Source organism: Staurois parvus, unplaced genomic scaffold (assembly GCF_062004578.1).
Source record: "Staurois parvus isolate SC_StPar_1 unplaced genomic scaffold, SC_StPar_1.0 ptg001284l, whole genome shotgun sequence".
Lineage (NCBI taxonomy): Eukaryota > Metazoa > Chordata > Amphibia > Anura > Ranidae > Staurois > Staurois parvus.
This window is the reverse complement of record NW_028319080.1, coordinates 1,081,148-1,106,780: the sequence shown is the minus strand read 5'-3', so window position 1 is coordinate 1,106,780 and position 25,633 is coordinate 1,081,148. Positions and strand designations below refer to the sequence as shown.

General features: G+C 39.6%; 1 protein-coding gene and 14 non-coding genes across 16 annotated transcripts in view; all 15 read right to left on the bottom strand.

The window, feature by feature from the left end:
* The window catches only part of LOC149437525 (class I histocompatibility antigen, Non-RT1.A alpha-1 chain-like), a 175,914-nt gene that overhangs the window by 122,305 nt on the left and 27,976 nt on the right, over positions 1-25,633 (bottom strand). The gene's annotated exons all lie outside the window — the stretch shown is intronic.
* LOC149437540 (U7 small nuclear RNA) lies at positions 340-398 on the bottom strand. Its single transcript, XR_016308085.1, has one exon. It is a non-coding gene; the product is annotated as a U7 small nuclear RNA (small nuclear RNA).
* On the bottom strand, positions 1,898-1,956 carry LOC149437539 (U7 small nuclear RNA). The gene has a single exon (XR_016308054.1). It is a non-coding gene; the product is annotated as a U7 small nuclear RNA (small nuclear RNA).
* LOC149437538 (U7 small nuclear RNA) lies at positions 3,456-3,514 on the bottom strand. The gene has a single exon (XR_016308084.1). It is a non-coding gene; the product is annotated as a U7 small nuclear RNA (small nuclear RNA).
* On the bottom strand, positions 5,014-5,072 carry LOC149437537 (U7 small nuclear RNA). The gene has a single exon (XR_016308083.1). It is a non-coding gene; the product is annotated as a U7 small nuclear RNA (small nuclear RNA).
* LOC149437536 (U7 small nuclear RNA) lies at positions 6,571-6,629 on the bottom strand. The gene has a single exon (XR_016308053.1). It is a non-coding gene; the product is annotated as a U7 small nuclear RNA (small nuclear RNA).
* On the bottom strand, positions 8,128-8,186 carry LOC149437535 (U7 small nuclear RNA). The gene has a single exon (XR_016308052.1). It is a non-coding gene; the product is annotated as a U7 small nuclear RNA (small nuclear RNA).
* Positions 9,685-9,743, bottom strand: LOC149437534 (U7 small nuclear RNA). The gene has a single exon (XR_016308081.1). It is a non-coding gene; the product is annotated as a U7 small nuclear RNA (small nuclear RNA).
* LOC149437533 (U7 small nuclear RNA) lies at positions 11,243-11,301 on the bottom strand. The gene has a single exon (XR_016308051.1). It is a non-coding gene; the product is annotated as a U7 small nuclear RNA (small nuclear RNA).
* Positions 12,802-12,860, bottom strand: LOC149437532 (U7 small nuclear RNA). Its single transcript, XR_016308070.1, has one exon. It is a non-coding gene; the product is annotated as a U7 small nuclear RNA (small nuclear RNA).
* Positions 14,359-14,417, bottom strand: LOC149437531 (U7 small nuclear RNA). Its single transcript, XR_016308059.1, has one exon. It is a non-coding gene; the product is annotated as a U7 small nuclear RNA (small nuclear RNA).
* On the bottom strand, positions 15,916-15,974 carry LOC149437530 (U7 small nuclear RNA). Its single transcript, XR_016308048.1, has one exon. It is a non-coding gene; the product is annotated as a U7 small nuclear RNA (small nuclear RNA).
* On the bottom strand, positions 17,474-17,532 carry LOC149437529 (U7 small nuclear RNA). Its single transcript, XR_016308050.1, has one exon. It is a non-coding gene; the product is annotated as a U7 small nuclear RNA (small nuclear RNA).
* LOC149437528 (U7 small nuclear RNA) lies at positions 19,032-19,090 on the bottom strand. Its single transcript, XR_016308047.1, has one exon. It is a non-coding gene; the product is annotated as a U7 small nuclear RNA (small nuclear RNA).
* LOC149437527 (U7 small nuclear RNA) lies at positions 20,590-20,648 on the bottom strand. Its single transcript, XR_016308046.1, has one exon. It is a non-coding gene; the product is annotated as a U7 small nuclear RNA (small nuclear RNA).

The following is a 25,633-nucleotide window of genomic DNA, read 5'->3' as shown; positions in this document are numbered from 1 at the left end:
GCAGCTTAAGTGTTTGTTTAAATGGGCGTTAACGGTGTAGTTACCCTGCCCCAGTTGCAATCACTCTCACTTGCTGGTTCTCAGATTGTTGTCCCAGAGCAAGAAAAGCCCTGCACAGGCTGGGATCTGGGAATGTAATCATCAGACTCTCAAACCTCAAGATTTGAAGGTTTTTGTATGATGGTTTCGTAGAAATACTGTAAAATATCTTTGATTCTCAGAGAAAGTACAAATAACAGCCCTTACTCTGCAATGGTCTGTGCTAGCAGAGATGACTGTAAATAAGTACATGAACCTGCAGCACAAAGATCTCAACTTTTCTTTCCTTGACATGATTACATTGGCTCCTGAAACACAAGAACCTTCTAGACAGATAGCAAAAGAGCTGAAATACACTTTTGGCTAAATTTGGGCAGAAGACTTCATTTTTAGTCAGCGCGTTTAAATAATGGAGACTGACATTTAATCTCCATTCTAATTTCATTTAGTTTATATAATTTTCTAAACATATATCAATTGGTATTCTCCAGCTCTTAAAAATGAATGTTTCATTTAAAAACACAGAGATATTTCACATCATAGGCAAAGAAATGTCCCAGAATATTACTGAGTAATCTTGCTGAGTCATATGCAGATTAGGTTTCTCCAATTGGCTCTTTGGGAAAGTGGGCGGGAACTAGAAGCCAAGCTCCTGAAAGCAAAAGTTTTAACTTCATATCTCCAAAACTCACAAGTCAGCGGCAAACACAGTCAGAGCTACAACTGTTTGTATTGGGTAACCAGGAAAATTTACAGAACACTGCCAGCTTTACACACAACTTGACACAAAGTAAAAAGAGAGAGATCTATCTAAACCATGCTCTAGAAGAGTCTGCAAAAGACTGTTAATGGGCTCTGACGTATACAGCCAGGTCACGAAACATTCTTGAAAAGCATGGTTAGGAAAATGCTTTGGTAAGTCTGGTTTTATTTGATCTGAAACTGCATTAGGGGTGTGTCTGCTTGAGCATGGTAAAATCTTTCAACACCCCTTCAGCAAACCCCTCAGACCCTTTGATTTGTTGTGGTAATTCTGTAAAGACTCTTTCCAAGGACTGGAAAAAAATGCAGCTTTTGCAGCTCTGGGCTCTCATTTGACATGGAAACTATGGAATCCTATTTCTGAGAGATTCTGATTAATCAGACTGGACAATACAAGCGAATTGGTCTCTGCATGGATCCAACGACCAGACAATCTTTGCTAAGTATTTTTCCTTTTTTTAATCCAATTTATTTTTACTATTACTTAAGGTCTTCCTCATCAGTCATTAATAAAACTTCTCATGCATCGTTTTTTGTTTTCTCTTACTGACAGACATTTTTAAAATTGTAAGCTGAATCTTAAAATGATTTAATCAAAAATAAAAAATCAACTTGCACTCTGAAAAAGGGTACTTATTGTGAACTCTGTTGCCTTCCGGTCTGGGTGTGGCAGCAAATGTTGCACACTTTTGAAAAAGGTCAGAATGACAAAAGCTGATTATTGGAACAGTGTGTGTTTTAATTAAAACAAGTGTTGGCAGCTTAAGTGTTTGTTTAAATGGGCGTTAACGGTGTAGTTACCCTGCCTCAGTTGCAATCACTCTCACTTGCTGGTTCTCAGATTGTTGTCCCAGAGCAGGAAAAGCCCTGCACAGGCTGGGATCTGGGAATGTAATCATCAGACTCTCAAACCTCAAGATTTTAAGGTTTTTGTATGATGGTTTCGTAGAAATACTGTAAAATATCTTTGATTCTCAGAGAAAGTACAAATAACAGCCCTTACTCTGCAATGGTCTGTGCTAGCAGAGATGAATGTTAATAAGTACATGAACCTGCAGCACAAAGATCTCAACTTTTCTTTCCTTGACATGATTACATTGGCTCCTGAAACACAAGAACCTTCTAGACAGATAGCAAAAGAGCTAAAATACACTTTTGGCTAAATTTGGGCAGAAGACTTCATTTTTAGTCAGCGCGTTCAAATAATGGAGACTGACATTTAATCTCCATTCTAATTTCATTTAGTTTAAATAATTTTCTAAACATATATCAATTGGTACTCTCCAGCTCTTAAAAATGAATGTTTCATTTAAAAACACAGAGATATTTCACATCATAGGCAAAGAAATGTCCCAGAATATTACTGAGTAATCTTGCTGAGTCATATGCAGATTAGGTTTCTCCAATTGGCTCTTTGGGAAAGTGGGCGGGAACTAGAAGCCAAGCTCCTGAAAGCAAAAGTTCTAACTTCATATCTCCAAAACTCACAAGTCAGCGGCAAAAACAGTCAGAGCTACAACTGTTTGTAGTGGGTAACCAGGAAAATTTACAGAACACAGCCAGCTTTACACACAACTTGACACAAAGTAAAAAGAGAGAGATCTATCTAAACCATGCTCTAGAAGAGTCTGCAAAAGACTGTTAATGGGCTCTGACGTATACAGCCAGGTCACGAAACATTCTTGAAAAGCATGGTTAGGAAAATGCTTTGGTAAGTCTGGTTTTATTTGATCTGAAACTGCATTAGGGGTGTGTCTGCTTGAGCATGGTAAAATCTTTCAACACCCCTTCAGCAAACCCCTCAGACCCTTTGATTTGTTGTGGTAATTCTGTAAAGACTCTTTCCAAGGACTGGAAAAAAATGCAGCTTTTGCAGCTCTGGGCTCTCATTTGACATGGAAACTATGGAATCCTATTTCTGAGAGATTCTGATTAATCAGACTGGACAATACAAGCGAATTGGTCTCTGCATGGATCCAACGACCAGACAATCTTTGCTAAGTATTTTTCCTTTTTTTAATCCAATTTATTTTTACTATTACTTAAGGTCTTCCTCATCAGTCATTAATAAAACTTCTCATGCATCGTTTTTTGTTTTCTCTTACTGACAGACATTTTTAAAATTGTAAGCTGAATCTTAAAATGATTTAATCAAAAATAAAAAATCAACTTGCACTCTGAAAAAGGGTACTTATTGTGAACTCTGTTGCCTTCCGGTCTGGGTGTGGCAGCAAATGTTGCACACTTTTGAAAAAGGTCAGAATGACAAAAGCTGATTATTGGAACAGTGTGTGTTTTAATTAAAACAAGTGTTGGCAGCTTAAGTGTTTGTTTAAATGGGCGTTAACGGTGTAGTTACCCTGCCCCAGTTGCAATCACTCTCACTTGCTGGTTCTCAGATTGTTGTCCCAGAGCAAGAAAAGCCCTGCACAGGCTGGGATCTGGGAATGTAATCATCAGACTCTCAAACCTCAAGATTTGAAGGTTTTTGTATGATGGTTTCGTAGAAATACTGTAAAATATCTTTGATTCTCAGAGAAAGTACAAATAACAGCCCTTACTCTGCAATGGTCTGTGCTAGCAGAGATGACTGTAAATAAGTACATGAACCTGCAGCACAAAGATCTCAACTTTTCTTTCCTTGACATGATTACATTGGCTCCTGAAACACAAGAACCTTCTAGACAGATAGCAAAAGAGCTGAAATACACTTTTGGCTAAATTTGGGCAGAAGACTTCATTTTTAGTCAGCGCGTTTAAATAATGGAGACTGACATTTAATCTCCATTCTAATTTCATTTAGTTTATATAATTTTCTAAACATATATCAATTGGTACTCTCCAGCTCTTAAAAATGAATGTTTCATTTAAAAACACAGAGATATTTCACATCATAGGCAAAGAAATGTCCCAGAATATTACTGAGTAATCTTGCTGAGTCATATGCAGATTAGGTTTCTCCAATTGGCTCTTTGGGAAAGTGGGCGGGAACTAGAAGCCAAGCTCCTGAAAGCAAAAGTTTTAACTTCATATCTCCAAAACTCACAAGTCAGCGGCAAACACAGTCAGAGCTACAACTGTTTGTATTGGGTAACCAGGAAAATTTACAGAACACTGCCAGCTTTACACACAACTTGACACAAAGTAAAAAGAGAGAGATCTATCTAAACCATGCTCTAGAAGAGTCTGCAAAAGACTGTTAATGGGCTCTGACGTATACAGCCAGGTCACGAAACATTCTTGAAAAGCATGGTTAGGAAAATGCTTTGGTAAGTCTGGTTTTATTTGATCTGAAACTGCATTAGGGGTGTGTCTGCTTGAGCATGGTAAAATCTTTCAACACCCCTTCAGCAAACCCCTCAGACCCTTTGATTTGTTGTGGTAATTCTGTAAAGACTCTTTCCAAGGACTGGAAAAAAATGCAGCTTTTGCAGCTCTGGGCTCTCATTTGACATGGAAACTATGGAATCCTATTTCTGAGAGATTCTGATTAATCAGACTGGACAATACAAGCGAATTGGTCTCTGCATGGATCCAACGACCAGACAATCTTTGCTAAGTATTTTTCCTTTTTTTAATCCAATTTATTTTTACTATTACTTAAGGTCTTCCTCATCAGTCATTAATAAAACTTCTCATGCATCGTTTTTTGTTTTCTCTTACTGACAGACATTTTTAAAATTGTAAGCTGAATCTTAAAATGATTTAATCAAAAATAAAAAATCAACTTGCACTCTGAAAAAGGGTACTTATTGTGAACTCTGTTGCCTTCCGGTCTGGGTGTGGCAGCAAATGTTGCACACTTTTGAAAAAGGTCAGAATGACAAAAGCTGATTATTGGAACAGTGTGTGTTTTAATTAAAACAAGTGTTGGCAGCTTAAGTGTTTGTTTAAATGGGCGTTAACGGTGTAGTTACCCTGCCCCAGTTGCAATCACTCTCACTTGCTGGTTCTCAGATTGTTGTCCCAGAGCAAGAAAAGCCCTGCACAGGCTGGGATCTGGGAATGTAATCATCAGACTCTCAAACCTCAAGATTTGAAGGTTTTTGTATGATGGTTTCGTAGAAATACTGTAAAATATCTTTGATTCTCAGAGAAAGTACAAATAACAGCCCTTACTCTGCAATGGTCTGTGCTAGCAGAGATGACTGTAAATAAGTACATGAACCTGCAGCACAAAGATCTCAACTTTTCTTTCCTTGACATGATTACATTGGCTCCTGAAACACAAGAACCTTCTAGACAGATAGCAAAAGAGCTGAAATACACTTTTGGCTAAATTTGGGCAGAAGACTTCATTTTTAGTCAGCGCGTTTAAATAATGGAGACTGACATTTAATCTCCATTCTAATTTCATTTAGTTTATATAATTTTCTAAACATATATCAATTGGTATTCTCCAGCTCTTAAAATGAATGTTTCATTTAAAAACACAGAGATATTTCACATCATAGGCAAAGAAATGTCCCAGAATATTACTGAGTAATCTTGCTGAGTCATATGCAGATTAGGTTTCTCCAATTGGCTCTTTGGGAAAGTGGGCGGGAACTAGAAGCCAAGCTCCTGAAAGCAAAAGTTTTAACTTCATATCTCCAAAACTCACAAGTCAGCGGCAAACACAGTCAGAGCTACAACTGTTTGTATTGGGTAACCAGGAAAATTTACAGAACACTGCCAGCTTTACACACAACTTGACACAAAGTAAAAAGAGAGAGATCTATCTAAACCATGCTCTAGAAGAGTCTGCAAAAGACTGTTAATGGGCTCTGACGTATACAGCCAGGTCACGAAACATTCTTGAAAAGCATGGTTAGGAAAATGCTTTGGTAAGTCTGGTTTTATTTGATCTGAAACTGCATTAGGGGTGTGTCTGCTTGAGCATGGTAAAATCTTTCAACACCCCTTCAGCAAACCCCTCAGACCCTTTGATTTGTTGTGGTAATTCTGTAAAGACTCTTTCCAAGGACTGGAAAAAAATGCAGCTTTTGCAGCTCTGGGCTCTCATTTGACATGGAAACTATGGAATCCTATTTCTGAGAGATTCTGATTAATCAGACTGGACAATACAAGCGAATTGGTCTCTGCATGGATCCAACGACCAGACAATCTTTGCTAAGTATTTTTCCTTTTTTTAATCCAATTTATTTTTACTATTACTTAAGGTCTTCCTCATCAGTCATTAATAAAACTTCTCATGCATCGTTTTTTGTTTTCTCTTACTGACAGACATTTTTAAAATTGTAAGCTGAATCTTAAAATGATTTAATCAAAAATAAAAAATCAACTTGCACTCTGAAAAAGGGTACTTATTGTGAACTCTGTTGCCTTCCGGTCTGGGTGTGGCAGCAAATGTTGCACACTTTTGAAAAAGGTCAGAATGACAAAAGCTGATTATTGGAACAGTGTGTGTTTTAATTAAAACAAGTGTTGGCAGCTTAAGTGTTTGTTTAAATGGGCGTTAACGGTGTAGTTACCCTGCCTCAGTTGCAATCACTCTCACTTGCTGGTTCTCAGATTGTTGTCCCAGAGCAGGAAAAGCCCTGCACAGGCTGGGATCTGGGAATGTAATCATCAGACTCTCAAACCTCAAGATTTTAAGGTTTTTGTATGATGGTTTCGTAGAAATACTGTAAAATATCTTTGATTCTCAGAGAAAGTACAAATAACAGCCCTTACTCTGCAATGGTCTGTGCTAGCAGAGATGAATGTTAATAAGTACATGAACCTGCAGCACAAAGATCTCAACTTTTCTTTCCTTGACATGATTACATTGGCTCCTGAAACACAAGAACCTTCTAGACAGATAGCAAAAGAGCTAAAATACACTTTTGGCTAAATTTGGGCAGAAGATTTCATTTTTAGTCAGCGCGTTCAAATAATGGAGACTGACATTTAATCTCCATTCTAATTTCATTTAGTTTAAATAATTTTCTAAACATATATCAATTGGTACTCTCCAGCTCTTAAAAATGAATGTTTCATTTAAAAACACAGAGATATTTCACATCATAGGCAAAGAAATGTCCCAGAATATTACTGAGTAATCTTGCTGAGTCATATGCAGATTAGGTTTCTCCAATTGGCTCTTTGGGAAAGTGGGCGGGAACTAGAAGCCAAGCTCCTGAAAGCAAAAGTTCTAACTTCATATCTCCAAAACTCACAAGTCAGCGGCAAAAACAGTCAGAGCTACAACTGTTTGTAGTGGGTAACCAGGAAAATTTACAGAACACAGCCAGCTTTACACACAACTTGACACAAAGTAAAAAGAGAGAGATCTATCTAAACCATGCTCTAGAAGAGTCTGCAAAAGACTGTTAATGGGCTCTGACGTATACAGCCAGGTCACGAAACATTCTTGAAAAGCATGGTTAGGAAAATGCTTTGGTAAGTCTGGTTTTATTTGATCTGAAACTGCATTAGGGGTGTGTCTGCTTGAGCATGGTAAAATCTTTCAACACCCCTTCAGCAAACCCCTCAGACCCTTTGATTTGTTGTGGTAATTCTGTAAAGACTCTTTCCAAGGACTGGAAAAAAATGCAGCTTTTGCAGCTCTGGGCTCTCATTTGACATGGAAACTATGGAATCCTATTTCTGAGAGATTCTGATTAATCAGACTGGACAATACAAGCGAATTGGTCTCTGCATGGATCCAACGACCAGACAATCTTTGCTAAGTATTTTTCCTTTTTTTAATCCAATTTATTTTTACTATTACTTAAGGTCTTCCTCATCAGTCATTAATAAAACTTCTCATGCATCGTTTTTTGTTTTCTCTTACTGACAGACATTTTTAAAATTGTAAGCTGAATCTTAAAATGATTTAATCAAAAATAAAAAATCAACTTGCACTCTGAAAAAGGGTACTTATTGTGAACTCTGTTGCCTTCCGGTCTGGGTGTGGCAGCAAATGTTGCACACTTTTGAAAAAGGTCAGAATGACAAAAGCTGATTATTGGAACAGTGTGTGTTTTAATTAAAACAAGTGTTGGCAGCTTAAGTGTTTGTTTAAATGGGCGTTAACGTGTAGTTACCCTGCCCCAGTTGCAATCACTCTCACTTGCTGGTTCTCAGATTGTTGTCCCAGAGCAGGAAAAGCCCTGCACAGGCTGGGATCTGGGAATGTAATCATCAGACTCTCAAACCTCAAGATTTTAAGGTTTTTGTATGATGGTTTCGTAGAAATACTGTAAAATATCTTTGATTCTCAGAGAAAGTACAAATAACAGCCCTTACTCTGCAATGGTCTGTGCTAGCAGAGATGACTGTAAATAAGTACATGAACCTGCAGCACAAAGATCTCAACTTTTCTTTCCTTGACATGATTACATTGGCTCCTGAAACACAAGAACCTTCTAGACAGATAGCAAAAGAGCTAAAATACACTTTTGGCTAAATTTGGGCAGAAGACTTCATTTTTAGTCAGCGCGTTCAAATAATGGAGACTGACATTTAATCTCCATTCTAATTTAATTTAGTTTAAATAATTTTCTAAACATATATCAATTGGTACTCTCCAGCTCTTAAAAATGAATGTTTCATTTAAAAACACAGAGATATTTCACATCATAGGCAAAGAAATGTCCCAGAATATTACTGAGTAATCTTGCTGAGTCATATGCAGATTAGGTTTCTCCAATTGGCTCTTTGGGAAAGTGGGCGGGAACTAGAAGCCAAGCTCCTGAAAGCAAAAGTTCTAACTTCATATCTCCAAAACTCACAAGTCAGCGGCAAAAACAGTCAGAGCTACAACTGTTTGTAGTGGGTAACCAGGAAAATTTACAGAACACAGCCAGCTTTACACACAACTTGACACAAAGTAAAAAGAGAGAGATCTATCTAAACCATGCTCTAGAAGAGTCTGCAAAAGACTGTTAATGGGCTCTGACGTATACAGCCAGGTCACGAAACATTCTTGAAAAGCATGGTTAGGAAAATGCTTTGGTAAGTCTGGTTTTATTTGATCTGAAACTGCATTAGGGGTGTGTCTGCTTGAGCATGGTAAAATCTTTCAACACCCCTTCAGCAAACCCCTCAGACCCTTTGATTTGTTGTGGTAATTCTGTAAAGACTCTTTCCAAGGACTGGAAAAAAATGCAGCTTTTGCAGCTCTGGGCTCTCATTTGACATGGAAACTATGGAATCCTATTTCTGAGAGATTCTGATTAATCAGACTGGACAATACAAGCGAATTGGTCTCTGCATGGATCCAACGACCAGACAATCTTTGCTAAGTATTTTTCCTTTTTTTAATCCAATTTATTTTTACTATTACTTAAGGTCTTCCTCATCAGTCATTAATAAAACTTCTCATGCATCGTTTTTTGTTTTCTCTTACTGACAGACATTTTTAAAATTGTAAGCTGAATCTTAAAATGATTTAATCAAAAATAAAAAATCAACTTGCACTCTGAAAAAGGGTACTTATTGTGAACTCTGTTGCCTTCCGGTCTGGGTGTGGCAGCAAATGTTGCACACTTTTGAAAAAGGTCAGAATGACAAAAGCTGATTATTGGAACAGTGTGTGTTTTAATTAAAACAAGTGTTGGCAGCTTAAGTGTTTGTTTAAATGGGCGTTAACGTGTAGTTACCCTGCCCCAGTTGCAATCACTCTCACTTGCTGGTTCTCAGATTGTTGTCCCAGAGCAAGAAAAGCCCTGCACAGGCTGGGATCTGGGAATGTAATCATCAGACTCTCAAACCTCAAGATTTGAAGGTTTTTGTATGATGGTTTCGTAGAAATACTGTAAAATATCTTTGATTCTCAGAGAAAGTACAAATAACAGCCCTTACTCTGCAATGGTCTGTGCTAGCAGAGATGACTGTAAATAAGTACATGAACCTGCAGCACAAAGATCTCAACTTTTCTTTCCTTGACATGATTACATTGGCTCCTGAAACACAAGAACCTTCTAGACAGATAGCAAAAGAGCTGAAATACACTTTTGGCTAAATTTGGGCAGAAGACTTCATTTTTAGTCAGCGCGTTTAAATAATGGAGACTGACATTTAATCTCCATTCTAATTTCATTTAGTTTATATAATTTTCTAAACATATATCAATTGGTACTCTCCAGCTCTTAAAAATGAATGTTTCATTTAAAAACACAGAGATATTTCACATCATAGGCAAAGAAATGTCCCAGAATATTACTGAGTAATCTTGCTGAGTCATATGCAGATTAGGTTTCTCCAATTGGCTCTTTGGGAAAGTGGGCGGGAACTAGAAGCCAAGCTCCTGAAAGCAAAAGTTCTAACTTCATATCTCCAAAACTCACAAGTCAGCGGCAAACACAGTCAGAGCTACAACTGTTTGTATTGGGTAACCAGGAAAATTTACAGAACACTGCCAGCTTTACACACAACTTGACACAAAGTAAAAAGAGAGAGATCTATCTAAACCATGCTCTAGAAGAGTCTGCAAAAGACTGTTAATGGGCTCTGACGTATACAGCCAGGTCACGAAACATTCTTGAAAAGCATGGTTAGGAAAATGCTTTGGTAAGTCTGGTTTTATTTGATCTGAAACTGCATTAGGGGTGTGTCTGCTTGAGCATGGTAAAATCTTTCAACACCCCTTCAGCAAACCCCTCAGACCCTTTGATTTGTTGTGGTAATTCTGTAAAGACTCTTTCCAAGGACTGGAAAAAAATGCAGCTTTTGCAGCTCTGGGCTCTCATTTGACATGGAAACTATGGAATCCTATTTCTGAGAGATTCTGATTAATCAGACTGGACAATACAAGCGAATTGGTCTCTGCATGGATCCAACGACCAGACAATCTTTGCTAAGTATTTTTCCTTTTTTTAATCCAATTTATTTTTACTATTACTTAAGGTCTTCCTCATCAGTCATTAATAAAACTTCTCATGCATCGTTTTTTGCTTTCTCTTACTGACAGACATTTTTAAAATTGTAAGCTGAATCTTAAAATGATTTAATCAAAAATAAAAAATCAACTTGCACTCTGAAAAAGGGTACTTATTGTGAACTCTGTTGCCTTCCGGTCTGGGTGTGGCAGCAAATGTTGCACACTTTTGAAAAAGGTCAGAATGACAAAAGCTGATTATTGGAACAGTGTGTGTTTTAATTAAAACAAGTGTTGGCAGCTTAAGTGTTTGTTTAAATGGGCGTTAACGGTGTAGTTACCCTGCCTCAGTTGCAATCACTCTCACTTGCTGGTTCTCAGATTGTTGTCCCAGAGCAGGAAAAGCCCTGCACAGGCTGGGATCTGGGAATGTAATCATCAGACTCTCAAACCTCAAGATTTTAAGGTTTTTGTATGATGGTTTCGTAGAAATACTGTAAAATATCTTTGATTCTCAGAGAAAGTACAAATAACAGCCCTTACTCTGCAATGGTCTGTGCTAGCAGAGATGACTGTAAATAAGTACATGAACCTGCAGCACAAAGATCTCAACTTTTCTTTCCTTGACATGATTACATTGGCTCCTGAAACACAAGAACCTTCTAGACAGATAGCAAAAGAGCTAAAATACACTTTTGGCTAAATTTGGGCAGAAGACTTCATTTTTAGTCAGCGCGTTCAAATAATGGAGACTGACATTTAATCTCCATTCTAATTTCATTTAGTTTATATAATTTTCTAAACATATATTAATTGGTACTCTCCAGCTCTTAAAAATGAATGTTTCATTTAAAAACACAGAGATATTTCACATCATAGGCAATGAAATGTCCCAGAATATTACTGAGTAATCTTGCTGAGTCATATGCAGATTAGTTTTCTCCAATTGGCTCTTTGGGAAAGTGGGCGGGAACTAGAAGCCAAGCTCCTGAAAGCAAAAGTTCTAACTTCATATCTCCAAAACTCACAAGTCAGTGGCAAAAACAGTCAGAGCTACAACTGTTTGTATTGGGTAACCAGGAAAATTTACAGAACACTGCCAGCTTTACACACAACTTGACACAAAGTAAAAAGAGAGAGATCTATCTAAACCATGCTCTAGAAGAGTCTGCAAAAGACTGTTAATGGGCTCTGACGTATACAGCCAGGTCACGAAACATTCTTGAAAAGCATGGTTAGGAAAATGCTTTGGTAAGTCTGGTTTTATTTGATCTGAAACTGCATTAGGGGTGTGTCTGCTTGAGCATGGTAAAATCTTTCAACACCCCTTCAGCAAACCCCTCAGACCTTTTGATTTGTTGTGGTAATTCTGGAAAGACTCTTTCCAAGGACTGGAAAAAAATGCAGCTTTTGCAGCTCTGGGCTCTCATTTGACATGGAAACTATGGAATCCTATTTCTGAGAGATTCTGATTAATCAGACTGGACAATACAAGCGAATTGGTCTCTGCATGGATCCAACGACCAGACAATCTTTGCTAAGTATTTTTCCTTTTTTTAATCCAATTTATTTTTACTATTACTTAAGGTCTTCCTCATCAGTCATTAATAAAACTTCTCATGCATCGTTTTTTGTTTTCTCTTACTGACAGACATTTTTAAAATTGTAAGCTGAATCTTAAAATGAAGTAATCAAAAATAAAAAAATCAACTTTCACTCTGAAAAAGGGTACTTATTGTGAACTCTGTTGCCTTCCGGTCTGGGTGTGGCAGCAAATGTTGCACACTTTTGAAAAAGGTCAGAATGACAAAAGCTGATTATTGGAACAGTGTGTGTTTTAATTAAAACAAGTGTTGGCAGCTTAAGTGTTTGTTTAAATGGGCGTTAACGGTGTAGTTACCCTGCCCCAGTTGCAATCACTCTCACTTGCTGGTTCTCAGATTGTTGTCCCAGAGCAGGAAAAGCCCTGCACAGGCTGGGATCTGGGAATGTAATCATCAGACTCTCAAACCTCAAGATTTGAAGGTTTTTGTATGATGGTTTCGTAGAAATACTGTAAAATATCTTTGATTCTCAGAGAAAGTACAAATAACAGCCCTTACTCTGCAATGGTCTGTGCTAGCAGAGATGACTGTAAATAAGTACATGAACCTGCAGCACAAAGATCTCAACTTTTCTTTCCTTGACATGATTACATTGGCTCCTGAAACACAAGAACCTTCTAGACAGATAGCAAAAGAGCTGAAATACACTTTTGGCTAAATTTGGGCAGAAGACTTCATTTTTAGTCAGCGCGTTTAAATAATGGAGACTGACATTTAATCTCCATTCTAATTTCATTTAGTTTATATAATTTTCTAAACATATATCAATTGGTACTCTCCAGCTCTTAAAAATGAATGTTTCATTTAAAAACACAGAGATATTTCACATCATAGGCAAAGAAATGTCCCAGAATATTACTGAGTAATCTTGCTGAGTCATATGCAGATTAGGTTTCTCCAATTGGCTCTTTGGGAAAGTGGGCGGGAACTAGAAGCCAAGCTCCTGAAAGCAAAAGTTCTAACTTCATATCTCCAAAACTCACAAGTCAGCGGCAAAAACAGTCAGAGCTACAACTGTTTGTAGTGGGTAACCAGGAAAATTTACAGAACACAGCCAGCTTTACACATAACTTGACACAAAGTAAAAAGAGAGAGATCTATCTAAACCATGCTCTAGAAGAGTCTGCAAAAGACTGTTAATGGGCTCTGACGTATACAGCCAGGTCACGAAACATTCTTGAAAAGCATGGTTAGGAAAATGCTTTGGTAAGTCTGGTTTTATTTGATCTGAAACTGCATTAGGGGTGTGTCTGCTTGAGCATGGTAAAATCTTTCAACACCCCTTCAGCAAACCCCTCAGACCCTTTGATTTGTTGTGGTAATTCTGGAAAGACTCTTTCCAAGGACTGGAAAAAAATGCAGCTTTTGCAGCTCTGGGCTCTCATTTGACATGGAAACTATGGAATCCTATTTCTGAGAGATTCTGATTAATCAGACTGGACAATACAAGCGAATTGGTCTCTGCATGGATCCAACGACCAGACAATCTTTGCTAAGTATTTTTCCTTTTTTTAATCCAATTTATTTTTACTATTACTTAAGGTCTTCCTCATCAGTCATTAATAAAACTTCTCATGCATCGTTTTTTGTTTTCTCTTACTGACAGACATTTTTAAAATTGTAAGCTGAATCTTAAAATGATTTAATCAAAAATAAAAAATCAACTTGCACTCTGAAAAAGGGTACTTATTGTGAACTCTGTTGCCTTCCGGTCTGGGTGTGGCAGCAAATGTTGCACACTTTTGAAAAAGGTCAGAATGACAAAAGCTGATTATTGGAACAGTGTGTGTTTTAATTAAAACAAGTGTTGGCAGCTTAAGTGTTTGTTTAAATGGGCGTTAACGTGTAGTTACCCTGCCCCAGTTGCAATCACTCTCACTTGCTGGTTCTCAGATTGTTGTCCCAGAGCAGGAAAAGCCCTGCACAGGCTGGGATCTGGGAATGTAATCATCAGACTCTCAAACCTCAAGATTTGAAGGTTTTTGTATGATGGTTTTGTAGAAATACTGTAAAATATCTTTGATTCTCAGAGAAAGTACAAATAACAGCCCTTACTCTGCAATGGTCTGTGCTAGCAGAGATGACTGTAAATAAGTACATGAACCTGCAGCACAAAGATCTCAACTTTTCTTTCCTTGACATGATTACATTGGCTCCTGAAACACAAGAACCTTCTAGACAGATAGCAAAAGAGCTGAAATACACTTTTGGCTAAATTTGGGCAGAAGACTTCATTTTTAGTCAGCGCGTTTAAATAATGGAGACTGACATTTAATCTCCATTCTAATTTCATTTAGTTTATATAATTTTCTAAACATATATCAATTGGTACTCTCCAGCTCTTAAAAATGAATGTTTCATTTAAAAACACAGAGATATTTCACATCATAGGCAAAGAAATGTCCCAGAATATTACTGAGTAATCTTGCTGAGTCATATGCAGATTAGGTTTCTCCAATTGGCTCTTTGGGAAAGTGGGCGGGAACTAGAAGCCAAGCTCCTGAAAGCAAAAGTTCTAACTTCATTTCCCAAAACTCACAAGTCAGCGGCAAAAACAGTCAGAGCTACAACTGTTTGTAGTGGGTAACCAGGAAAATTTACAGAACACTGCCAGCTTTACACACAACTTGACACAAAGTAAAAAGAGAGAGATCTATCTAAACCATGCTCTAGAAGAGTCTGCAAAAGACTGTTAATGGGCTCTGACGTATACAGCCAGGTCACGAAACATTCTTGAAAAGCATGGTTAGGAAAATGCTTTGGTAAGTCTGGTTTTATTTGATCTGAAACTGCATTAGGGGTGTGTCTGCTTGAGCATGGTAAAATCTTTCAACACCCCTTCAGCAAACCCCTCAGACCCTTTGATTTGTTGTGGTAATTCTGGAAAGACTCTTTCCAAGGACTGGAAAAAAATGCAGCTTTTGCAGCTCTGGGCTCTCATTTGACATGGAAACTATGGAATCCTATTTCTGAGAGATTCTGATTAATCAGACTGGACAATACAAGCGAATTGGTCTCTGCATGGATCCAACGACCAGACAATCTTTGCTAAGTATTTTTCCTTTTTTAATCCAATTTATTTTTACTATTACTTAAGGTCTTCCTCATCAGTCATCAATAAAAATTCTCATGCATCGTTTTTTGTTTTTTCTTACTGACAGACATTTTTAAAATTGTAAGCTGAATCATAAAATGATTTAATCAAAAATTAAAAATCAACTTGCCACTCTGAAAAAAGGTACTTATTGTGAACTCTGTTGCCTTCCGGTCTGGGTGTGGCAGCAAATGTTGCACACTCTTTAAAAAGGTCAGAATGATAAAAACTGATTATTGGAACAGTGTGTGATTTAATTAAAACAAGTGTTGGCAGCTTAAGTGTTTGTGTAAATGGGCGTTAACGGTGTAGTTACCCTGCCCCAGTTGCAATCACTCTCACTTGCTGGTTCTCAGATTGTTGTCCCAGAGCAGGAAAAGCCCTGCACAGGCTGGGATCTGGGAATGTAATCATCAGACTCTCAAACCTCAAGATTTTAAGGTTTTTGTATGATGGTTTCGTAGAAATACTGTAAAATATCTTTGATTCTCAGAGAAAGTACAAATATCAGCCCTTACTCTGCAATGGTCTGTGCTAGCAGAGATGACTGTAAATAAGTACATGAACCTGCAGCACAAAGATCTCAACTTTTCTTTCCTTGACATGATTACATTGGCTCCTGAAACACAAGAACCTTCTAGACAGATAGCAAAAGAGCTGAAATACACTTTTGGCTAAATTTGGGCAGAAGACTTCATTTTTAGTCAGCGCGTTCAAATAATGGAGACTGACATTTAATCTCCATTCTAATTTCATTTAGTTTATATAATTTTCTAAACAAATATTAATTGGTACTCTCCAGCTCTTAAAAATGAATGTTTCATTTAAAAACACAGAGATATTTCACATCATAGGCAATGAAATGTCCCAGAATATTACTGAGTAATCTTGCTGAGTCATATGCAGATTAGGTTTCTCCAATTGGCTCTTTGGGAAAGTGGGCGGGAACTAGAAGCCAAGCTCCTGAAAGCAAAAGTTCTAACTTCATATCTCCAAAACTCACAAGTCAGCGGCAAAAACAGTCAGAGCTACAACTGTTTGTATTGGGTAACCAGGAAAATTTACAGAACACTGCCAGCTTTACACACAACTTGACACAAAGTAAAAAGAGAGAGATCTATCTAAACCATGCTCTAGAAGAGTCTGCAAAAGACTGTTAATGGGCTCTGACGTATACAGCCAGGTCACGAAACATTCTTGAAAAGCATGGTTAGGAAAATGCTTTGGTAAGTCTGGTTTTATTTGATCTGAAACTGCATTAGGGGTGTGTCTGCTTGAGCATGGTAAAATCTTTCAACACCCCTTCAGCAAACCCCTCAGACCCTTTGATTTGTTGTGGTAATTCTGGAAAGACTCTTTCCAAGGACTGGAAAAAAATGCAGCTTTTGCAGCTCTGGGCTCTCATTTGACATGGAAACTATGGAATCCTATTTCTGAGAGATTCTGATTAATCAGACTGGACAATACAAGCGAATTGGTCTCTGCATGGATCCAACGACCAGACAATCTTTGCTAAGTATTTTTCCTTTTTTTAATCCAATTTATTTTTACTATTACTTAAGGTCTTCCTCATCAGTCATTAATAAAACTTCTCATGCATCGTTTTTTGTTTTCTCTTACTGACAGACATTTTTAAAATTGTAAGCTGAATCTTAAAATGATTTAATCAAAAATAAAAAATCAACTTGCACTCTGAAAAAGGGTACTTATTGTGAACTCTGTTGCCTTCCGGTCTGGGTGTGGTAGCAAATGTTGCACACTTTTGAAAAAGGTCAGAATGACAAAAGCTGATTATTGGAACAGTGTGTGTTTTAATTAAAACAAGTGTTGGCAGCTTAAGTGTTTGTTTAAATGGGCGTTAACGGTGTAGTTACCCTGCCCCAGTTGCAATCACTCTCACTTGCTGGTTCTCAGATTGTTGTCCCAGAGCAGGAAAAGCCCTGCACAGGCTGGGATCTGGGAATGTAATCATCAGACTCTCAAACCTCAAGATTTTAAGGTTTTTGTATGATGGTTTCGTAGAAATACTGTAAAATATCTTTGATTCTCAGAGAAAGTACAAATAACAGCCCTTACTCTGCAATGGTCTGTGCTAGCAGAGATGACTGTAAATAAGTACATGAACCTGCAGCACAAAGATCTCAACTTTTCTTTCCTTGACATGATTACATTGGCTCCTGAAACACAAGAACCTTCTAGACAGATAGCAAAAGAGCTAAAATACACTTTTGGCTAAATTTGGGCAGAAGACTTCATTTTTAGTCAGCGCGTTCAAATAATGGAGACTGACATTTAATCTCCATTCTAATTTCATTTAGTTTAAATAATTTTCTAAGCATATATCAATTGGTACTCTCCAGCTCTTAAAAATGAATGTTTCATTTAAAAACACAGAGATATTTCACATCATAGGCAAAGAAATGTCCCAGAATATTACTGAGTAATCTTGCTGAGTCATATGCAGATTAGGTTTCTCCAATTGGCTCTTTGGGAAAGTGGGCGGGAACTAGAAGCCAAGCTCCTGAAAGCAAAAGTTCTAACTTCATTTCCCAAAACTCACAAGTCAGCGGCAAAAACAGTCAGAGCTACAACTGTTTGTAGTGGGTAACAGGGAAAATTTACAGAACACTGCCAGCTTTACACACAACTTGACACAAAGTAAAAAGAGAGAGATCTATCTAAACCATGCTCTAGAAGAGTCTGCAAAAGACTGTTAATGGGCTCTGACGTATACAGCCAGGTCACGAAACATTCTTGAAAAGCATGGTTAGGAAAATGCTTTGGTAAGTCTGGTTTTATTTGATCTGAAACTGCATTAGGGGTGTGTCTGCTTGAGCATGGTAAAATCTTTCAACACCCCTTCAGCAAACCCCTCAGACCCTTTGATTTGTTGTGGTAATTCTGGAAAGACTCTTTCCAAGGACTGGAAAAAAATGCAGCTTTTGCAGCTCTGGGCTCTCATTTGACATGGAAACTATGGAATCCTATTTCTGAGAGATTCTGATTAATCAGACTGGACAATACAAGCGAATTGGTCTCTGCATGGATCCAACGACCAGACAATCTTTGCTAAGTATTTTTCCTTTTTTAATCCAATTTATTTTTACTATTACTTAAGGTCTTCCTCATCAGTCATCAATAAAAATTCTCATGCATCGTTTTTTGTTTTCTCTTACTGACAGACATTTTTAAAATTGTAAGCTGAATCATAAAATGATTTAATCAAAAATGAAAAATCAACTTGCCACTCTGAAAAAAAGGTACTTATTGTGAACTCTGTTGCCTTCCGGTCTGGGTGTGGCAGCCAATGTTGCACACTCTTTAAAAAGGTCAGAATGATAAAAACTGATTATTGGAACAGTGTGTGATTTAATTAAAACAAGTGTTGGCAGCTTAAGTGTTTGTTTAAATGGGCGTTAACGGTGTAGTTACCCTGCCCCAGTTGCAATCACTCTCACTTGCTGGTTCTCAGATTGTTGTCCCAGAGCAGGAAAAGCCCTGCACAGGCTGGGATCTGGGAATGTAATCATCAGACTCTCAAACCTCAAGATTTGAAGGTTTTTGTATGATGGTTTCGTAGAAATACTGTAAAATATCTTTGATTCTCAGAGAAAGTACAAATATCAGCCCTTACTCTGCAATGGTCTGTGCTAGCAGAGATGACTGTAAATAAGTACATGAACCTGCAGCACAAAGATCTCAACTTTTCTTTCCTTGACATGATTACATTGGCTCCTGAAACACAAGAACCTTCTAGACAGATAGCAAAAGAGCTTAAATACACTTTTGGCTTAATTTGGGCAGAAGACTTCATTTTTAGTCAGCGTGTTCAAATAATGGAGACTGACATTTAATCTCCATTCTAATTTCATTTAGTTTATATAATTTTCTAAACATATATCAATTGGTACTCTCCAGCTCTTAAAAATGAATGTTTCATTTAAAAACACAGAGATATTTCACATCATAGGCAAAGAAATGTCCCAGAATATTACTGAGTAATCTTGCTGAGTCATATGCAGATTAGGTTTCTCCAATTGGCTCTTTGGGAAAGTGGGCGGGAACTAGAAGCCAAGCTCCTGAAAGCAAAAGTTCTAACTTCATATCTCCAAAACTCACAAGTCAGCGGCAAAAACAGTCAGAGCTACAACTGTTTGTATTGGGTAACCAGGAAAATTTACAGAACACAGCCAGCTTTACACACAACTTGACACAAAGTAAAAAGAGAGAGATCTATCTAAACCATGCTCTAGAAGAGTCTGCAAAAGACTGTTAATGGGCTCTGACGTATACAGCCAGGTCACGAAACATTCTTGAAAAGCATGGTTAGGAAAATGCTTTGGTAAGTCTGGTTTTATTTGATCTGAAACTGCATTAGGGGTGTGTCTGCTTGAGCATGGTAAAATCTTTCAACACCCCTTCAGCAAACCCCTCAGACCCTTTGATTTGTTGTGGTAATTCTGTAAAGACTCTTTCCAAGGACTGGAAAAAAATGCAGCTTTTGCAGCTCTGGGCTCTCATTTGACATGGAAACTATGGAATCCTATTTCTGAGAGATTCTGATTAATCAGACTGGACAATACAAGCGAATTGGTCTCTGCATGGATCCAACGACCAGACAATCTTTGCTAAGTATTTTTCCTTTTTTAATCCAATTTATTTTTACTATTACTTAAGGTCTTCCTCATCAGTCATCAATAAAAATTCTCATGCATCGTTTTTTGTTTTCTCTTACTGACAGACATTTTTAAAATTGTAAGCTGAATCATAAAATGATTTAATCAAAAATGAAAAATCAACTTGCCACTCTGAAAAAAGGTACTTATTGTGAACTCTGTTGCCTTCCGGTCTGGGTGTGGCAGCAAATGTTGCACACTCTTTAAAAAGGTCAGAATGATAAAAACTGATTATTGGAACAGTGTGTGATTTAATTAAAACAAGTGTTGGCAGCTTAAGTGTTTGTGTAAATGGGCGTTAACGGTGTAGTTACCCTGCCCCAGTTGCAATCACTCTCACTTGCTGGTTCTCAGATTGTTGTCCCAGAGCAGGAAAAGCCCTGCACAGGCTGGGATCTGGGAATGTAATCATCAGACTCTCAAACCTCAAGATTTTAAGGTTTTTGTATGATGGTTTCGTAGAAATACTGTAAAATATCTTTGATTCTCAGAGAAAGTACAAATATCAGCCCTTACTCTGCAATGGTCTGTGCTAGCAGAGATGACTGTAAATAAGTACATGAACCTGCAGCACAAAGATCTCAACATTTCTTTCCTTGACATGATTACATTGGCTCCTGAAACACAAGAACCTTCTAGACAGATAGCAAAAGAGCTGAAATACACTGTTAACTACATTTGGGCAGAAGACTTCATTTTTAGTCAGCCCGTTCAAATAATGGAGACTGACATTTAATCTCCATTCTAATTTCATTTAGTTTATATACTTTTCTAAACATATCAATTGGTACTCTGCAGCTTTTAAAAATGAATGTTTCATTTAAAAACACAGAGATATTTCACATCATAGGCAAAGAAATGTCCCAGAATATTACTGAGTAATCTTGCTGAGTCATATGCAGATTAGGTTTCTCCAATTGGCTCTTTGGGAAAGTGGGCGGGAACTAGAAGCCAAGCTCCTGAAAGCAAAAGTTCTAACTTCATATCTCCAAAACTCACAAGTCAGCGGCAAAAAAGTCAGAGCTACAACTATTTGTAGTGGGTAACCAGGAAAATTTACAGAACACAGCCAGCTTTACACACAACTTGACACAAAGTAAAAAGAGAGAGATCTATCTAAACCATGCTCTAGAAGAGTCTGCAAAAGACTGTTAATGGGCTCTGACGTATACAGCCAGGTCACGAAACATTCTTGAAAAGCATGGTTAGGAAAATGCTTTGGTAAGTCTGGTTTTATTTGATCTAAAACTGCATTAGGGGTGTGTCTGCTTGAGCATGGTAAAATCCTTCAACACCCCTTCAGTAAACCCCTTAGACCCTTTGATTTGTTGTGGTAATTCTGTAAAGACTCTTTCCAAGGACTGGAAAAAAATGCTGCTTTTGCAGCTCTGGGCTCTCATTTGATATGGAAACTAAGGAATCCTATTTCTGAGAGATTCTGATTAATCAGACTGGACAATACAAGCGAATTGGTCTCTGCATGGATCCAACGACCAGACAATCTTTGCTAAGTATTTTTCCTTTTTTAATCCATTTTATTTTTACTATTACTTAAGGTCTTCCTCATCAGTCATTAATAAAAATTCTCATGCATCGTTTTTTGTTTTCTCTTACTGACAGACATTTTTAAAATTGTAAGCTGAATCATAAAATGATTTAATCAAAAATGAAAAATCAACTTGCCACTCTGAAAAAAGGTAGTTATTGTGAACTCTGTTGCCTTCCGGTCTGGGTGTAGCAGCAAATGTTGCACACTTTTTTAAAAGGTCAGAATGATAAAAGCTGATTATTGGAACAGTGTGTTTTTTAATTAAAACAAGTGTTGGCAGCTTAAGTGTTTGTTTAAATGGGCGTTAATGGTGTAGTTACCCTGCCCCTGTTGCAATCACTCTCACTTGCTGGTTCTCAGATTGTTGTCCCAGAGCAGGAAAAGCCCTGCACAAGCTGGGATCTGGGAATGTAATCATCAGACTCTCAAACCTCAAGATTTTAAGGTTTTTGTATGATGGTTTTGTAGAAATACTGAAAAATATCTTTGATTCTCAGAGAAAGTACAAATAACAGCACTTACTCTGCAATGGTCTGTGCTAGCAGAGATGACTATAAATAAGTACATGAACCTGCAGCACAAAGATCTCAACTTTTCTTTCCTTGACATGATTACTAGAGATGAGCGAATTATTCAAAAATTTGGTTCGGCTGATTCGCCGAATTCGCCGAAAAAATTCGCTTCGAGCCGAATATATTCGCTGCAAATTTAACTTATAAAAAGGGTGTTTCTAGGCTTCAGAGAGCCTTTATATTAGTGCAGAACACTGTACCTTTAATTTAAATGCCCTTGGAGTCTGCTGGGGAAGAGAAATAATACTGTCAGTCAGTATGACATGCAGATGAGTGCCGTCGATCTTAGAATCACCGCACACTTCACTCATTTGGGCAGTCACGGGGCCAAAACCAGAGTGCGGAGCCACAGTGTGGCGGTGGAGGCAGCAGCAATGGGAGGCCATACAGCACCCTATGACAAAATGGAACCCACCAGCAGTGTGAGGAGACCTGAAAGTGGCACATGGCAGAGTGTGGCGATGGAGACAGCAGCAATGGGAGGCCGTACAGGGACCCATGACACACTCTGGACCTGGCAGCAGCATGAGGAGGCGGTACAGGGGCCCATGACAGATTATGGGCCTGGCAGCAGCATGAGGAGTCGGTACGGGGGCCCATGGCAGATTACGGGCCTGGCAGCAGCATGAGGAGGCGGTACAGGGGCCCATGGCAGAGTGGCGGAGCGTAAGCAGCTAAAATTGAAGGCCATACAGAGGCCTATGTTAAAAAGTCCCCCCAGCAGCAGCGTGGGGAGACGACTATCAAGAGTCCAATGGCAGAGTGGCGGAGCAGAAGCAGCTTCAATTGAAGGCCATACACAGGCCTAGGTTTAAAAGTCCCTCACAGTTAATTCCAATAACGAACTCTACTCCTCCGTGCAATCTACTTACGAGACCCTGGGCAGGTCTGGGTCCAATTTGTGGTAGAGACTGGTTTTGTTCAGCCATGCTTGAGCGAGTAATAACAGGTCTGTGCTGCCCTTTGGTGTCTGGCTTAATGCGCACAACACTGAACGTCCCAGCGTTTGTCAACGATTTGCCGTTAAGTGATGCAAACCCGCTGAACCACGTTCATGAGGAGCCGGTACAGGGGGCCATGAATCAGTATGGACCTGGCAGCAGCGTGAGCAGACGACAGAGGCACATGGCGCAGGCTGGCGGTGTAGGCAGCATTATTCTGAAGCCATACACAGGCCTAGGTTAAAAAGCGGAAGCCGTCAGCAGCGTGAGCAGACAACAGAGACACATGGCGCAGGGTGGCGGTGGATGCAGCAGTATTCGGAAGCCAAACACAGGCCTCGGTTAAAAAGCGGAAGCCGTCAGCAGCGTGAGCAGACGACAGAGGCACATGGCGCAGGGTGGCGGTGGAGGCAGCAGCAATGGAAGGCCATACAGCACCCTATCACAAAATGGAACCCACCAACAGTGTAAGGAGACCTGAAAGTGGCACATGGCAGAGTCTGGCGATGAAGTCAGCAGCAATGGGAGGCCGTACAGGGACCCATGACACACTCTGGACCTGGCAGCAGCAAGAGGAGGCGGTACAGGGGCCCATGGCAGAGTGGCGGAGCGTAAGCAGCTTAAATTGAAGGCCATACAGAGGCCTATGTTAAAAAGTCCCCCCAGCAGCAGTGTGGGGAGACGACTATCAAGAGTCCAATGGCAGAGTGGCGGAGCGGAAGCAGCTTCAATTGAAGGCCATACACAGGCCTAGGTTAAAAAGTCCCCCCAGCAGCAGTGTGGGGAGACGACTATCAAGAGTCCAATGGCTGAGTGGCGATCCGGGAAGTCAGCGTTGTGATTGCAGATGCAATGCAGAGATTCTATGAGGTGATGCCGTGGGTGCGAAGAAGATCATATACCGTTGTACTTCCATCCATAAGACGGAACAACCTGCGAACTGGGAGCTTTATTGCCCTGACCCGCTGAGCAGCTTCTGGGATACCCAAGAGGCCCATGGCAGAGTGGTGGAGCGTAAGCAGCTTCAATTAAAGGCCATACAGAGGCCTATGTTAAAAAGTCCCCCCAGCAGCAGCGTGGGGAGACGACTATCAAGAGTCCAATGGCAGAGTGGCGGAGCGGAAGCAGCTTCAATTGAAGGCCATACACAGGCCTAGGTTAAAAAGTCCCCCCAGCAGCAGTGTGGGGAGACGACTATCAAGAGTCCAATGGCTGAGTGGCGATCCGGGAAGTCAGCGTTGTGATTGCAGATGCAATGCAGAGATTCTATGAGGTGATGCCGTGGGTGCGAAGAAGATCATATACCGTCGTACTTCCATCCATAAGACGGAACAACCTGCGAACCGGGAGCTTTATTGCCCTGACCCGCTGAGCAGCTTCTGGGATACCCAAGAGGCCCATGGCAGAGTGGCGGAGCGTAAGCAGCTTCAATTAAAGGCCATACAGAGGCCTATGTTAAAAAGTCCCCCCAGCAGCAGCGTGGGGAGACGACTATCAAGAGTCCAATGGCAGAGTGGCGGAGCGGAAGCAGCTTCAATTGAAGGCCATACACAGGCCTAGGTTAAAAAGTCCCCCCAGCAGCAGTGTGGGGAGACGACTATCAAGAGTCCAATGGCTGAGTGGCGATCCGGGAAGTCAGCGTTGTGATTGCAGATGCAATGCAGAGATTCTATGAGGTGATGCCGTGGGTGCGAAGAAGATCATATACCGTCGTACTTCCATCCATAAGACGGAACAACCTGCGAACCGGGAGCTTTATTGCCCTGACCCGCTGAGCAGCTTCTGGGATACCCAAGAGGCCCATGGCAGAGTGGCGGAGCGTAAGCAGCTTCAATTAAAGGCCATACAGAGGCCTATGTTAAAAAGTCCCCCCGGCAGCAGCGTGGGGAGACGACTATCAAGAGTCCAATGGCAGAGTGGCGGAGCGGAAGCAGCTTCAATTGAAGGCCATACACAGGCCTAGGTTAAAAAGTCCCCCCAGCAGCAGTGTGGGGAGACGACTATCAAGAGTCCAATGGCTGAGTGGCGATCCGGGAAGTCAGCGTTGTGATTGCAGATGCAATGCAGAAATTTTATGAGGTAATGCCGTGGGTGCGAAGAAGATCATATACCGTCGTACTTCCATCCATAAGACGGAACAACCTGCGAACCGGGAGCTTTATTGCCCTGACCCGCTGAGCAGCTTCTGGGATACCCAAGAGTTTGGCTTCTGTGGGGAATATGGTTGAAAACTGAAACTTAAAGGCATGTTGACGGAAGGGCACCAGTGTCAGTGCTCCGGAGGGAATATAGCTTCAAAGCTGACACTTAAAGGTATATCGACGGTCAGAGACCACAGGAAGTGGAGCTTGCGTCTTAAATCGACTGAATGTGGCAGACGTGAAACGTCTACGGGCCGTATATGAAACGGGTTGTTCCTCTTTCTGGAATAAGTGTTGGAAATGGCCACTCTTTTTGGTGTGGCGTTTTGTCTATTTAATTCCGATAACGGACTCTACTCCTCCGTGCAATCTAGTTACGAGACCCTGGGCAGGTCTGGGTCCAATTTGTGGTAGAGACTGGTTTTGTTCAGCCATGCTTGAGCGAGTAAT